The following is a 13,674-nucleotide window of genomic DNA, read 5'->3' as shown; positions in this document are numbered from 1 at the left end:
GTGTTGGTTCAGTTCAGATTAATAACAGTGTGAAGTTCATCGATTTACAGCATCTGTGCTTCTCTCAGGTCACAACTTTGATCATTCAAACATAGCGTCACTTATTCAAAAAGCATCAATTTGCCTCAAATTTTGGGCTTTTGTCTGAGATCTCCAACAAAATCAGTCCAAAAGTCATTAATCATTTTCAAGCTATGGCTGATAATTTATAAATGCTGGATATTAAATTCTACAAAAAAAAAAAAAAAAAAAAAAAAAAAAAAAAAAAAAAAACATTACCAGTACACACATTCCATACAACAAAAAAAAAGCAACTTACAATGCATTCAGGTTTTACTTCTGATCAGTTCATGCATTCCCTGCAACAAACCCATGAGCTTGGCATTGCTAATGCAGTACTCTACTATTTGATGAGAAGCGTGGTGAGAACATAAGCACATCAGCATCCAAAACACAACATTTCCCAGCTCCTTTCAGCTACATTTTCAGTCACTCTTCCTGCTATCTTCCTTCTTGCTAAACCAACCAGCAGCACTAGAGGCATCGGTTTGTATTTCAGTCAAAGCCCGACCACCCTTGGAGGCACAATTTAGGTTGAGCAGGTTCCTCGCACTTAGAGCTGTGTGGATAATATCCGGCGGTGGACCACCTCGGCTGTCAGATGCGAGAGAGGAGGCCATTTAACAGAACCAGGGAAGAGCCATCTCAGTGAACTGGTCACAGTTGGCTTCTATCGAGGAGCCTCAGAGGAGCAATGGGCCGGGATGAAACAGAAACAGAAATCTGACACTGAACGACTGAGAGTTAAGGGCGGAGGTGTCTGTCAGGGTCACTGTCAGGGGGAACTTCAAACGGCTTCTAGACACCATGTTCTGCCTGTACAATTAGGTGAACAAAGAGTTACCGTCTGATCAGGCTGAAAGACTTTTGAGTTAAATCACCTTTTCTGGCCTGCAAAAACATCCATCTTTTATTCCAGCACTCGATTTGATTTTGAAATGCCCCAAAGCTCCTGTCAAAACCTTTGGATCATTCAATGTGGAGCTGTTTGATGTTTCCCTTTTTTTTTTTTTTTTTGTAACACTACATTTTTTAACTAAACTTCAGCTATGATTTTTACACCTAAACATATAAAGTACATATCAAAGCAGTGAAAACAATTAGAAAGACTGTGTAAACTGAGTAAACGTAAATACAAAATGCAAGTAGATTTGAACTACATTTGGTTCAACTGTCAATGATTGTTTTAATTCAGAGTTACTCAACTGTTTTGTTAAAGATGAATAAAACTGGTTTGAAATAAGTAATAATTGTGATTCTTGAAACCGATCAGTATAATTAACAAAAATATTAAGTATATTTTAAAAATCTAATTTGTTAGTTCAGGGATTATTTTAATACTAATGTCTTTTATGTGTGTGTGTGTGTGTGTATGTGTGGGGGGGGGAGCAATTGTAGACAAATTTAGTTGTTGAATTTTAACTTTAGTTTGTCCAACTCAAACAATCACAGATTATTAAGATAGCATAATTATTTATTATTGTGATACTTACAAAGCCACCTGATAATTGTAGTACCAACAATTCAAAACTACCAGCTAAAACAAAAATATATAAAATAAACCAGATTATAAACCAGAAATCATTGCTTAAATTTTAATATATATATATCATAGAATTCAAAGCTTTCAGTTTTATGTCAATCGTTGTTTGTGAATACAACAGTAATAATAATAATATTAATAATAATAATAATAAGTTATATTATCAGTGACTTCTTAAAGCATTTTTTTATATTATTGTACGTCTATATATCATCCTGTCCTATGGAGATAGAGGAAGATAAAAAAAAAAAAAAAAAAAAAAAAAACTTTTATTTCATTTTTTTATTTATTTTTAAATTTAGAAGCAGTGTGGTACTTCTTGTCCAGTATGCAAGCCTCTTTTCTGCTTTGTTTTGCTAATGTTGGAGGCTCCTGGTTGGAGAACATCATTAATGAATCATAACCCACCAAACTGTGAGTATATACTGTGTTACCTGCTTCGGTTCATTTTCACCCGCCACCCGAAACACCTGAAATGAAAAACCCTGCCTGTAACTCAACTGAGTGCTGAATCAGGATCTAATGTTTTAATGGACTGCTATGGATTCAAATGCAGGACCTGTTTCGAAAATTAGAGCACAATTAGAGCTCTTTCTTCTATTAGCTTCAGATGGATTTACATTTCCTTCAGCTCAGTGTGAAATGGGAGAGATTAGGACGCGGGGATAGAGACACAAGGCCTGGCACAGAGCTGCAGAGATAGGGAAAGGTGCTATGATGGAAGAAAAGAGGGCAGATAGGAGTATTGTGATGGGGTTTAGAGACTGAGATAAAAGGGTGAAGGCCTAGCGTCTCACATATTGAGACAAATGGGCTAATCTGAGGGGTGGGATGTTGAGGAATACCAGCAGAACTATATTAGAAGGTAATTACTGTTTGTTGTGCGCCATAGAAATGGGCCTCAACCTCTCTTCAACAGCCGTTTGGAACCAGAATCCCTCCAGACTGCAGCAGGACACGCTGCTCTATAAATAGCTGTCTGAGTAAGGCCTAGCATTAGCAGCTCTCTGCAGATAACTAGCCAGAGCCGCAACATGCCAGGCCTTGTTCTTGCTGCAGCTGAAGGCTTTGTTAGTTCTGCATTAAATCTGGGAGGAAAGTCTCAGCAAACTGATGATGGTTGGAGTTAATGAAGTCGTTAAATGTCCAATTAGTATGCATTATGTATAGTCAGCCGCGCTGTCTGTTTATGCAAACTCAGCTGATGTTGTGAGGAAATGGTTTGTGTATCCTTATCTGCTGTTTCCTCTGGATGTGATGCTGTGTGCTGAAATGGCAGCGTTAAGCTGTATGCATGCTGGACAAAGCCACGCTACAACTGCATTATGAAGCAGTCTTTTCTTTACATTATGTATTTATTTACATTAGTTTACATTTATGCATTTGACAGTTTTTTTTTTTTTTTTTTTTCTTAAACTGAGTTGCATTGCATCTTACCATGAACTACAGTAACTATGCATTTGATCGGTTCATGCATTCCTTGGGAATCAAACTATCTATCTAATTTAACAACACTTTTGCATATTCATAGTTCTCTGATGATGGTAAATGGTCACATGAAGTGTTTTACTTTTTCTTTTTCTCCATTATTTGTTTTAATTTTACACTTTATGATTTAATTAATTATTAGCTTTTCAGCAACTCAATCTGTGAAGTTAGTCAGACCTTGCAAGAAACACAGACTATTTCAGGTTTTTTTTTTTTTTTCAGTCTGAAATCAGGCTTTTACAGTGTGTAAAAGCACACACAGTGATTCTCCTAGGTGCAGTTACACCTGGTGTCAGATCACAAGCAGTCAGGAGAGACAGATCACTGTTTATGCATCTTAAGTGCATCTTCTGTGACCAATTGTGATCAGATTTCAGTGGGAGCCACTTACAGTGTCAGTGTTCACTGGGAATTGATCCCATGACCTTCGTGTTGTTTGCATCCTGATCTGATTTTAAGCTACATGAGCGCACAAATAAAGGACAAAGCACACACGCACGCACGCACGCACGCACGCACGCACACACACACACACACACACACACACACACACACTCACACAAAAAAAAATAAAAAAATAAATATACACATGGCAACAGGCATGTTGTTGCTCCCAAAAATATGTGAATTTTAAATTTTAATGTTTTTTAAAAATTCTGAATCATTATTAATAATTAATAAAAATAAAAATAAAAAAAAATATATTAATATTAATATTAATATTAATATATATATATATATATATATATATATATTATATAATATATATATATATAAATGTCTTATTTAATTACAAATTTCAATTATTATTTTTTTTTATATAAAATAAAAATTGTATTATATAACAAATCTGTCTTAATTACAAATTTTAATTATTTTTTTATATAAAATAAAAATTGTATTATATAATAGTGTATTATTCGTATTATTCTTATTATTATTCTTCTTCTTATTATTATTATTATTACATTTAATTACATTTTTAATCAACCAGCTATTTTTATTGGCTTAAAAGCATTTAATGTAGTGCAGTGGGTGATTGGCGGGTCATGGGCAGATCACCGAGACGGATGTGTGTAAAAACATGTAAAGGTCACTTTATCAGAGGTGGAATATCTTCTGCAATAGTTCCTTTTGATTTTTTTCCTTTGCATGTATCTGTTTGTATGATGATTAAATGTGTTTCTGAATTATTGCGCTGCTGAATCTGATCTCATGCCTCTGTTGTTTTTCAAAGCAAACTCACAATCTGGAAGCCAAACGCAGAACGCCAGATTAAATGGGATTGGATCCAATCTATTAGTAGGACAAGCCGCGGTCGGAAGGCAAACACAGCAGGCTGTCTGTGTTCAATTCTTTATGCAAAACTCTCCCCAGACCGTGGACATTATGTGCCTCTTCAGTGCATATGAGCAATGTTTTTTTTTTTTTTTTTTTTTTTTAAACCAGAGGTCATTTCTCAGATAGACGAGAACTATCAAATCATTCAATGGGAAGAGAGAGGAGAGGGAAACACTCTCTTGTTGTTTTTTGTGGGAAATATTATGATAAAATATCAGTGTTAAGTGAAGCAGTGCCAAAGGATTGAAACGTGTGGATTTAATGCTCTCCCGAAGGCCTGTGCGGATACAGACTTATCAAAGTTCAATGAAATATTGACGCGTCAGTATTGAGTTAACATTTGTGGACCTTCTGGAGCACTTTATTATGGATTCCTCTGACTCGCTCTCTCTCTCTCTTTATTGGAAAACTGAACATGTGGATCGATCTTCAGCTGATTAACAAACATGGGGAGTGTGTTCTTGGGATCTGGAGATTAGGTCAAACAGGAGAGACATTGATTATCACAATGCACTAAAACTTTCCCAATCTCCCGTATCAGCAAGGATTGAGTGTAAGACGCTCTTGAGAACTCTGTGTCTGACAGCAGACTGTGTGAAAGCAGCGCAGGCCGTGCTAAATACTCTTCGACGGGCGGCCCGCTGAAATATACTGTTCTTTTTTCCCTCTAATTGACTGTGGATGTATTTGTATGTGAAGTCCACCCTCAGCCATCTCTGATTTGATTCATTTGATTTCAAGGAGAAAATAATAATAAAAAATGGGATGGAATTTTATGCTTTCATAGGTACTCTATGTGGATTTATAAAGAAATAAAGTATTTTTCTTCAAGGCTTGTTGAAATTACTTTATTAACACAGAAGGTTTTTTTTTTTTTTTCAGATCAACGCTAACTTCCATTCACCGCACGCTGTTATGATCATTTTTTTTTTCCGCAGGTCTTTAGGGCTGAGTGTAATGAAAGTTAACTCAAGCATACTCTGAATCATATGCTAGTGATTTTTAGTCCTATGCATTACTCAAAATCTCAATATTCCAGAGAGAATGTTTATCTTGTGTCAAATGTTTACAAATACATTGATTATTTGTAGCCTGAGACGTTCACACTAATCAAATGAAGCTGTAATGACTCAGATTACCACATGATGTCACTGCTCACACACTTCATGCGACGCATTGCGTGGGTTTGGACTGATGATATAAAGGTGCTCAAATATCCTGATCATGGGATTTTCAGATAAAATAAGCAGCACTAACTTTATATATATATATGACTAACTTTATATTTTCTGGTTAAAATTGCTTCCAAAATATTTATACATGCCATAATAAAAAAATAATAAAACACAAAAAAAACCCATAAGATACATAAAATTTCCATAATATATTATTTATTTATTTATTTATTTATTTATTTATTTATTATTTGTTGTTTTAAACTTTCTTCAGTGCTTTGAACTGAAAAAAAAATTCCCTTCCTTGATATTGGATATATAACATAATATGGTCATATTACAATACACTATAAATGTAACACATTTATTTAAATGTGATTTTTTTTTTTTTTTTGAAACAGCAATTAACACATTAAATTAAATTTTTATTTTTTTTTTTTTTTTTTTAAAGTAGAAAAGCTGAAAAAGTATTTTGTTTTAAACAAAATTCAATCATCTTGGTTTGATTAACAGGTTCAAAAGAGTTTTAATTTATTTATTTATTTATTTACTGTGCAGGATTTATTTATTTATTTATTTATTTATTCAATAATATTATCATGCTAATTCCTCTACTAATTCATACAATATACTAGTAGATAGGAATTGTCTGGGTTTTTAGTTGTATTTGCTTTTACTGTGAATAAGATCCTAGAACGAACGCCACACGTTTGTATTTAAATTCTGCTCTGCTTTCTGTTATGATGATGCCAACAATCATGCAAACCCCCTGCCGATACTAAAATAGTATCAATAAACATCACATTGTATGTGTATTCCTTTAGACTAATTCAACAGAGAGTTTAGAAATCAGCACAGTGTAGCTGGTTATTACCCACAATGCCTTAGTTTGTCGTTATAGGGCAGTTTATCAGAGCGAATGTGCGATGCAGATACCAGAGGCCATAAAAAGGAGAATCATGTCTTCTGATAAACATGCAAATGATTCCTAATGCTAAAATTACACAAATTTCGTACAGCTCCAGGGCAAAGCAGCTTCTTAGAAATCGTTCAGACAGACGGACACAGATGCTCTAAGAGACTCCGGTCACTTCTGTGAGACACGGACATGGACACGGACATGGTCAGCAACAATACTCAGGTAGGCTGTGCTGTTTACACGATGCTCAATTGGTACTAAGGGACCAAAAGTGTGCCAAGAAAATATCCCCCACACCATTACACCACCACCACCAGCCTGAACCGATGAGACAAGGCTGAATGGATCCATGCTTTTATTTCCTTTCATTATTTTATTTTATTTTATTTTATTTTATTTTATTTTATTTTATTTTATTATTTAAATTTTATTTTATTTTATTTTATTTTATTTTATTCAAAACTCTTTTAAAATTTAAACGCTGAATACAAAATCCTATGTATATATATATATATACAGTACAGGTCAAAAGTTTGGAAACATTACTATTTTTAATGTTTTTGAAAGAAGTCTCTTTTGCTCATCAAGCCTGCATTTATTTGACCAAAAATACAGAAAAAAACAGTAATATTGTGAAATATTATTACAACTTAAAATAATAGTTTTCTATTTGAATATACTTAAAAAAAAAAAAAAATTATTCCTGTGATGCAAAGCTGAATTTTCAGCATCATTACTCCAGTCTTCAGTGTCACATGTAACATCCAGGTCTATCACATGATCATTTAGAAATCATTCTAATATTCTGATTTATTATGAGTGTGTTGGAAACAACAGTTCTGCTGTCTAATATATTTGATGAATAAAAGGGTTAAAAAGAACTGCATTTATTCAAAATAAAAATAAAAAAATTATAATAATATATATTCTAATAATATATTTTCTGTACTATCACTTTTTTATCAATTTAACACATCCTTGCTGAATAAAAGTATTGATTTTATTTAAAAAAAAAGAAAGAAAAAAAAATTACTGAGCCCAAATTACTGACCAGTAGTGTATATTGTTATTACAAAATATTTATATTTTAAAAACATAGCTTCTTTTTTATTTTTTTTATTTTTTTACTTTTTATTCATTTTCTGAAAAAATATTAAGCAGCAGAACTGTTTCCAACTTTGATAATGAATCATCATATTAGAATGATTTCTAAAGGATCATGTGATAATGATCCTAAAAATTCAGCTTTGCATCACAGAAATAAATGATAATTTAAAGTATAATAAATTTAAATAAAAAACAATTATTTTAAATTGTAATAATATATCACAATATAATTTTTTTTTCTGTATTTTTGATCAAATAAATGCAGGCTTGATGAGCAGAAGAAACTTCTTTCAAAAACATTAAAAATAGTAATGTTTCCAAACTTTTGACCTGTACTGTATATATATATATATATATAGGCAAAAATATAATTATTGAAAATACTTTGTACATATCCTTCTCTCTTTATTTGATTTGATTTGGTCTTATTTAAACTTAGTTTATCTTATCTTAAATTTATCTTAACTTTATCTATGCCAGGCAAAAGTCTTTTCAATAATTATGTTCTTTTAAAAATATAATTTAAATGCCTGACTATATGTAAGAACTAATGAATAAATCCTTCTCTCTCTCTCTTTTGCTGTCACCGATGGAAAAGGAAAAAAACATGGCTTTACAGATAATTGTGGCAGGACATGGATACACTATCAGTGGTCAATCATACAGTATAACATACAGCAACACAAAATACTAGGCAGTACCAAAAATAAAAATAAAAACATAATTTTTTTTAAATATAAATAAAAATTACCCAAAAGTGCAACCTGTGACTGGTCATATTTATGTTAGCAAGCCCCAAAGTCACTTCTGATAAGCATCCAAGAGCTAAATGCTGTAAAATTCTCATCATCTCTGCATATTTCTCCCACACACTAACAGTGTAATCTGATCAGAGTCTAAACAAGCCTGGATGAAGGAAAGAGGATGAACCTGTCTGAACGTTACGAACATATAGACACGTCTTCAGGTCACATCTGATGACGACAGTGTGACCTTTCACACACACACACAAGTGTCACATCTCATGAAGATGCAGAGACTTCACTGAAGATCTAATAATGCCTGTGATTAGTGAAGCTTTGTCGAGCAGCTGGAGAAGTGTTTGTGTTTGCTGTTAATTCAACTCCAGACTCTAATTTCAGGTATTGTCGAGGCGAGCCTAAAGATATTCAGCGAAACGCCTTTCATGTTTCAAAAATGTTTCTTAGAACATTCATCAAGTACAAAATAATAACATCATAAGGACGTTCCAACAATATCGATCTCAGCTCCTTTTCTCTCAATGCTATGAGAACATATATCAAATATTAATAAAGTTATAAGAACGTCCAATAAACATTCATTTAAGTATATTTTGTCCTAACATTTATGTAACTTTTAAAAGCTTCTAACAAGGCACACACATTTTTGGTAGAATCCTAAAATACACATTAGCATACATTTAAAAAGAGCACTTATTATAGAAAGAATAGTCTTACAAGAAGAAGAACATGCTGAAGTGATACTGAATGTAATGCTTTTGGACACTTGATTGCTTGTTCATTGCAATACAATAAAAATATGTCATTGTTTAAATGTATATGAGATTCTGTATGAAAAGTCTACTTAAGTGAGTTGAGAAACAGTAATGAAAGCATCTCTTTGAGTCACTTAACTGGCCTTTTAATTCAGTAATATTATATTATCTGCAAATACAGTTTTAAATATATACACTTCTGATATACTACGAGTGCACTACAATACAATTAAGTGCACTTCTTTTTCACAAGGGCTTTTAACTATTTTTTTTAATCAGAACTTTTCAAAAACGGGTGAATTACATCTTTGTCCACCATCTTTTATATTTCATTGTTCAAAGGAGTACAATTTCACAGCCTAGCTTTGTGGAACAACCTTCATGTCAAAAGAGCGCCTATATTCTATAGGAGCACACACACACACACACACACACACACACACATATATATATATATATATATATATATATTCCTGTATATAGAATATAGCAATAGAATAGGAATCCAAAACTATTTAAAAAAAATGAAATAAAATAAAATAAAAACTCAATATTTCATTCATAGATAATACAAAGTGAGATTTTAATGATGTTTTGACCACTAAACCCTGGTTTACATTTAATTAATCAGGTTACCTTTTGTAAAAATCCTCTTATTAAAACAAATACCATCTAAAACCTTGAAGAACAAAGGTCTATCTAAGAAAACAAAGTGAGGAAGATAAATGCCAGTGCAAGGGATGCATTAGATATTCATTTGATTGTTAAGTAGTTTAATTTTGCCTTTAGCTTGAATTGATTTTGCCGTCTGACGTTCCCAAAGTCTAAGCAAAACCACAGATTACAGATAATGTATGGCCAAAACAACATTTAGCAACTACAACAGAAAAACTATCATTAAATATTAATTGCGCAATAACCTTTAAATAGAAATCATTCCAAAACATGCTAAAGCAAAATCTGTTCTTCAATAATAAAAGGAAGGACAGCGACCCGTCATTTATTCAAAACAAAAACAAGAACTACAAGATTGGTTAAAAAAAAAAAAAAAAAAAAAAAAAAAATTAAATCAAAGCATAATCTTTTATTACATTTTGTCAATTAATGTACTTGTACAAAGTATTAAAAAGACAGTACACTGTTTAAAATAAATTATAAATAAATACAATGTGATCAATCAGTCACAGCAATGCATGTTTTTCCGTTACTTTAACTCTTCAAAGTAATTTAACCAATTTCAACTTCATTTTTTTTAAGATAAACAAGATTCAACTAAATTTTTGATTCAAGATTCAACTCAGTCTCAAGACATTTTAATATATTTTAAATTGAAATGACTTGTACTGCCAATTTGATTACACTTCAACGTTTAAGGCAGCAACTAAACTTACTGTAAGTTGGAGTAGGTGGACATTTTTAACACTGTAGCCTAAAAAATGAATAATCACTTTCAATAACTTTCTAAGTTTAACCAACATTTATGCATTCATCTGTTCTTGCTGAATGCATCTGACTCACAGTGAACTGAACCAAATAAACTCTCTTAGCAGAAAAGGCCTCGTTTTTCAGTTCTTTCATGATGCAGCATGTCCCTGTTCATTTCATACGCTCGTGAATAAGACGTCTAGAGCTGTCTTTGAAACACTGCTGTGTTTTTCTGTGTGTACGAGTGACTTCTTTGATCTGGGCTCTGTCTAAATCCTCTCTGTCGCTCTGAAGGCTTAAGGGTCTCTCATGCTGTGGTGGTGACAAACAGATCTTCAGTAATGAGAGAACGGACTCACATTTCATTACAATCACCAAAATGCCCATATAGTCCTTGGGGTCAGACTATAAGACTCTACCTTCCTAAAAGAGAGAGAGACGTGTGTTTTAAAGTTTAAAGTAAGAAATCAAGTCACATTGTGAGGTGAATAAGGTCACAATGAGATTTAAAATGGAAACTATGAGCTTATGTCACAATTACAACAAGTTTTCTTATCTATCTGTCTATATATATATATATATAGGCTTTGGTGAACAGAAATGGCAACATTATGATAATGTGACCGGTAGCACTTTATTTTACAGTCCTGTTCCTCATGTACATACTATGTACTTATTATAGTAATTACAATAACTATGTAATAACTAGGTACTTACCATGAACCTACCCCTAAACCTAACCCTACCCCATGTAGCTACCTTGTATTACCAGTACTTTCTTAGATAAATTACTATGTATTATTTAATAAGAAAAAACTACAATACATCAAAAAAATAACAAAAAAAACATCCAACAACTTCTTCATTAGACAACAAAACACTCCTCCATCCTCTAACTTTTGCTTTAGTGGACAATTTAACATGATTTTTATTTTTTATTTTTTCACTTAAGAATCAATCTTTTTGTACTTAATTAATTTCATAATTACCTCTGTTGTCTTTGAAATATGGTTAAATTTTACTGCCAAACCATTAATAGAAAACTCCTTTCAGAGGATCTTCTGAATAAGGTGTTTACAAATTTCCAATTAAAGCATGTATAATCCGCTGGTGGGATTATCGTTGGTCAGTGACAGAAATCGAAATAATGCCAAATTCCAATTAGAATATTGATATGCATGTTAATCTGTGTTTGGAGCCAGGCTATAAATGAACACAATCATTCCTGTCATCATTCAGCTCCCAAATCAATAGAAGTGTTCTTTGCTATTCCTGCGGTTCACTTTTCCCCTACAGAGCACCAGCTCTGACACCAGCAGTATTTTTAGGGGGCATGTGCTGCCAGGGACTCCTCAGGCTAATGACCACTAACAAGTGCAGAACCTGAGGCCCTTTAATGAGTCAAAGGGAAATGGCAGGCGCTGTCTGGCCTTCAGTTCGTCAAGCGAACGCATTCAGCCGCCTCTACGGGCCGAGTGTCTCTAGGCTGTCTATACTGATCAAAAGGCCTGCGTGAAATCAAAGAAAGTGTTTGTGTGTGTGCGAATGTCCATCTGGGTGAACTTACGGGTGCTTGTGATCTGTCAAACCCTATGAATTGACTTAAAACTTACCTTCAATCTGAAGTATAATCTAGAATAAAGCTGACACAAAGACATATTAAAAAGAAATCATTTCCTTTTCATTTAGGATTGAGTAACAAAAAAAAAAAAAAAAAAAAACAGTGATTATGTAAATTAACTCTCACTGCGGGAAGCATAAGAGAGTTTTTGTTTTGGTTCCCGTACGCACTGAGGGGTGAGCGAGTTAAACGCTCTCCTTTGTGCCGAAGTGCTTGTGAGTGACACGGACCGGCAGTAATGAAGGACTCTGCTCATGAAACAAGCATAGCTTTTTTTTGTGTGGCTCTCCAGCTTTGTGCGAGGAAAGCTCTTTGAGTCACAGCCACAAGCTTTGTGTCCTGAAATAGTATTTTAATGAATTGTGTAACCATCTAGGAACATGCTGGGATCCATGCCGGCCAAAACCTGCTGCTCCACTCCACATTCGAAGAGACCAATCCATTCACAAGCATTGATTTGACAGACACTTTAGGCAGAAGTGTGCTTAATTGTGTTAAATGTGTTGGATTTGACAGACACTTTATGCAGCAAGTGTGCTTGATTGTGACAGACACTTGTTGATAGTATGCTTATATATATATTATATATATATATATATTATATATATATATATTATATATATAGATATATATATATATATATATATATAATTGCTGTAACACTTTAAGGTGTCCTTGTTACATATGTGGCATGTACTTACTATTATATTAACAATTAATTATGCATAATTACATGCAATTAAACCTAATCCTAACCCCAACCATATAGTAAGTACATTTAGTTAATTAATATTACTCCGTATTTAAATGTATAATTACACTGTAACAAGGACACCTTAAAATAAAGTATTACCAAAATTGCAAATAATATAATATTCCTGAAATAAGGCTACTTAAGTGACTTAAAGAGAGACACTTTCATTTCTATGTTTCTTAACACACTTAAGTACAGTTTTAAAAAGTGCATTTTGTAAATAATGTCAATTTATTAAGTCCAATTATTAAATATTAAGTCAATTTTTAATCATTTTTTTAATATTTTGTCATGCTTTAAGGAAGTACACTTATTTTGATGTGTTGACTAACATACTAAAGCACATGTAAAGTACTTGATTAGAATTTAAGTGCATTATATGATTTTACATTGAAAATTGATATATTTGAACTAAAATAACTAAATTGCAACTGCATTACTAAGGTGCATTTTCAAATATATTTAAATACATGATATACAAGTTTCAACAGAAATGGCATTAAAGTATATTTTACTTTATGATAAATTCTTGTCAGTACATTCAGTAACTTTAGTCATATTTTAAAGCCAATATAAGTAATTATGAAATTACTTATAAAGATGTACTGAAGTCCTACTTAATACAGATTCATAAATTTTTAATGGCATGCAATTAAGTGTTTAAAAAAATATTATATTCACTTATTTTAACAGCAAATTATGCATGCATTACATGCAACTAAACC

General features: G+C 32.5%; 1 protein-coding gene and 1 long non-coding RNA gene across 2 annotated transcripts in view; both read left to right on the top strand.

Annotated features, from left to right (window-relative positions):
* LOC109056877 (leucine-rich repeat and fibronectin type III domain-containing protein 1-like protein) overlaps positions 1-5,263 on the top strand; it is a 140,051-nt gene extending 134,788 nt beyond the window's left edge. Inside the window, exon 5 of the mRNA XM_042774768.1 lies at positions 4,329-5,263. The gene's annotated coding sequence lies outside the window, so the exon portion shown is untranslated. The remainder of the gene's footprint in view (positions 1-4,328) is intronic.
* Positions 5,264-6,219: 956 nt separating this feature from the next.
* Positions 6,220-9,186, top strand: LOC122148657. Its single transcript, XR_006162531.1, has 2 exons — positions 6,220-6,748; positions 8,513-9,186. It is a non-coding gene; the product is annotated as an uncharacterized LOC122148657 (long non-coding RNA).
* The last annotated feature ends 4,488 nt before the right edge of the window (positions 9,187-13,674 follow it).

Source organism: Cyprinus carpio, chromosome A18, assembly GCF_018340385.1.
Source record: "Cyprinus carpio isolate SPL01 chromosome A18, ASM1834038v1, whole genome shotgun sequence".
Lineage (NCBI taxonomy): Eukaryota > Metazoa > Chordata > Actinopteri > Cypriniformes > Cyprinidae > Cyprinus > Cyprinus carpio.
Note: the sequence above shows the minus strand (reverse complement) of the source record. Positions and strands in the feature narration are given on the sequence as shown.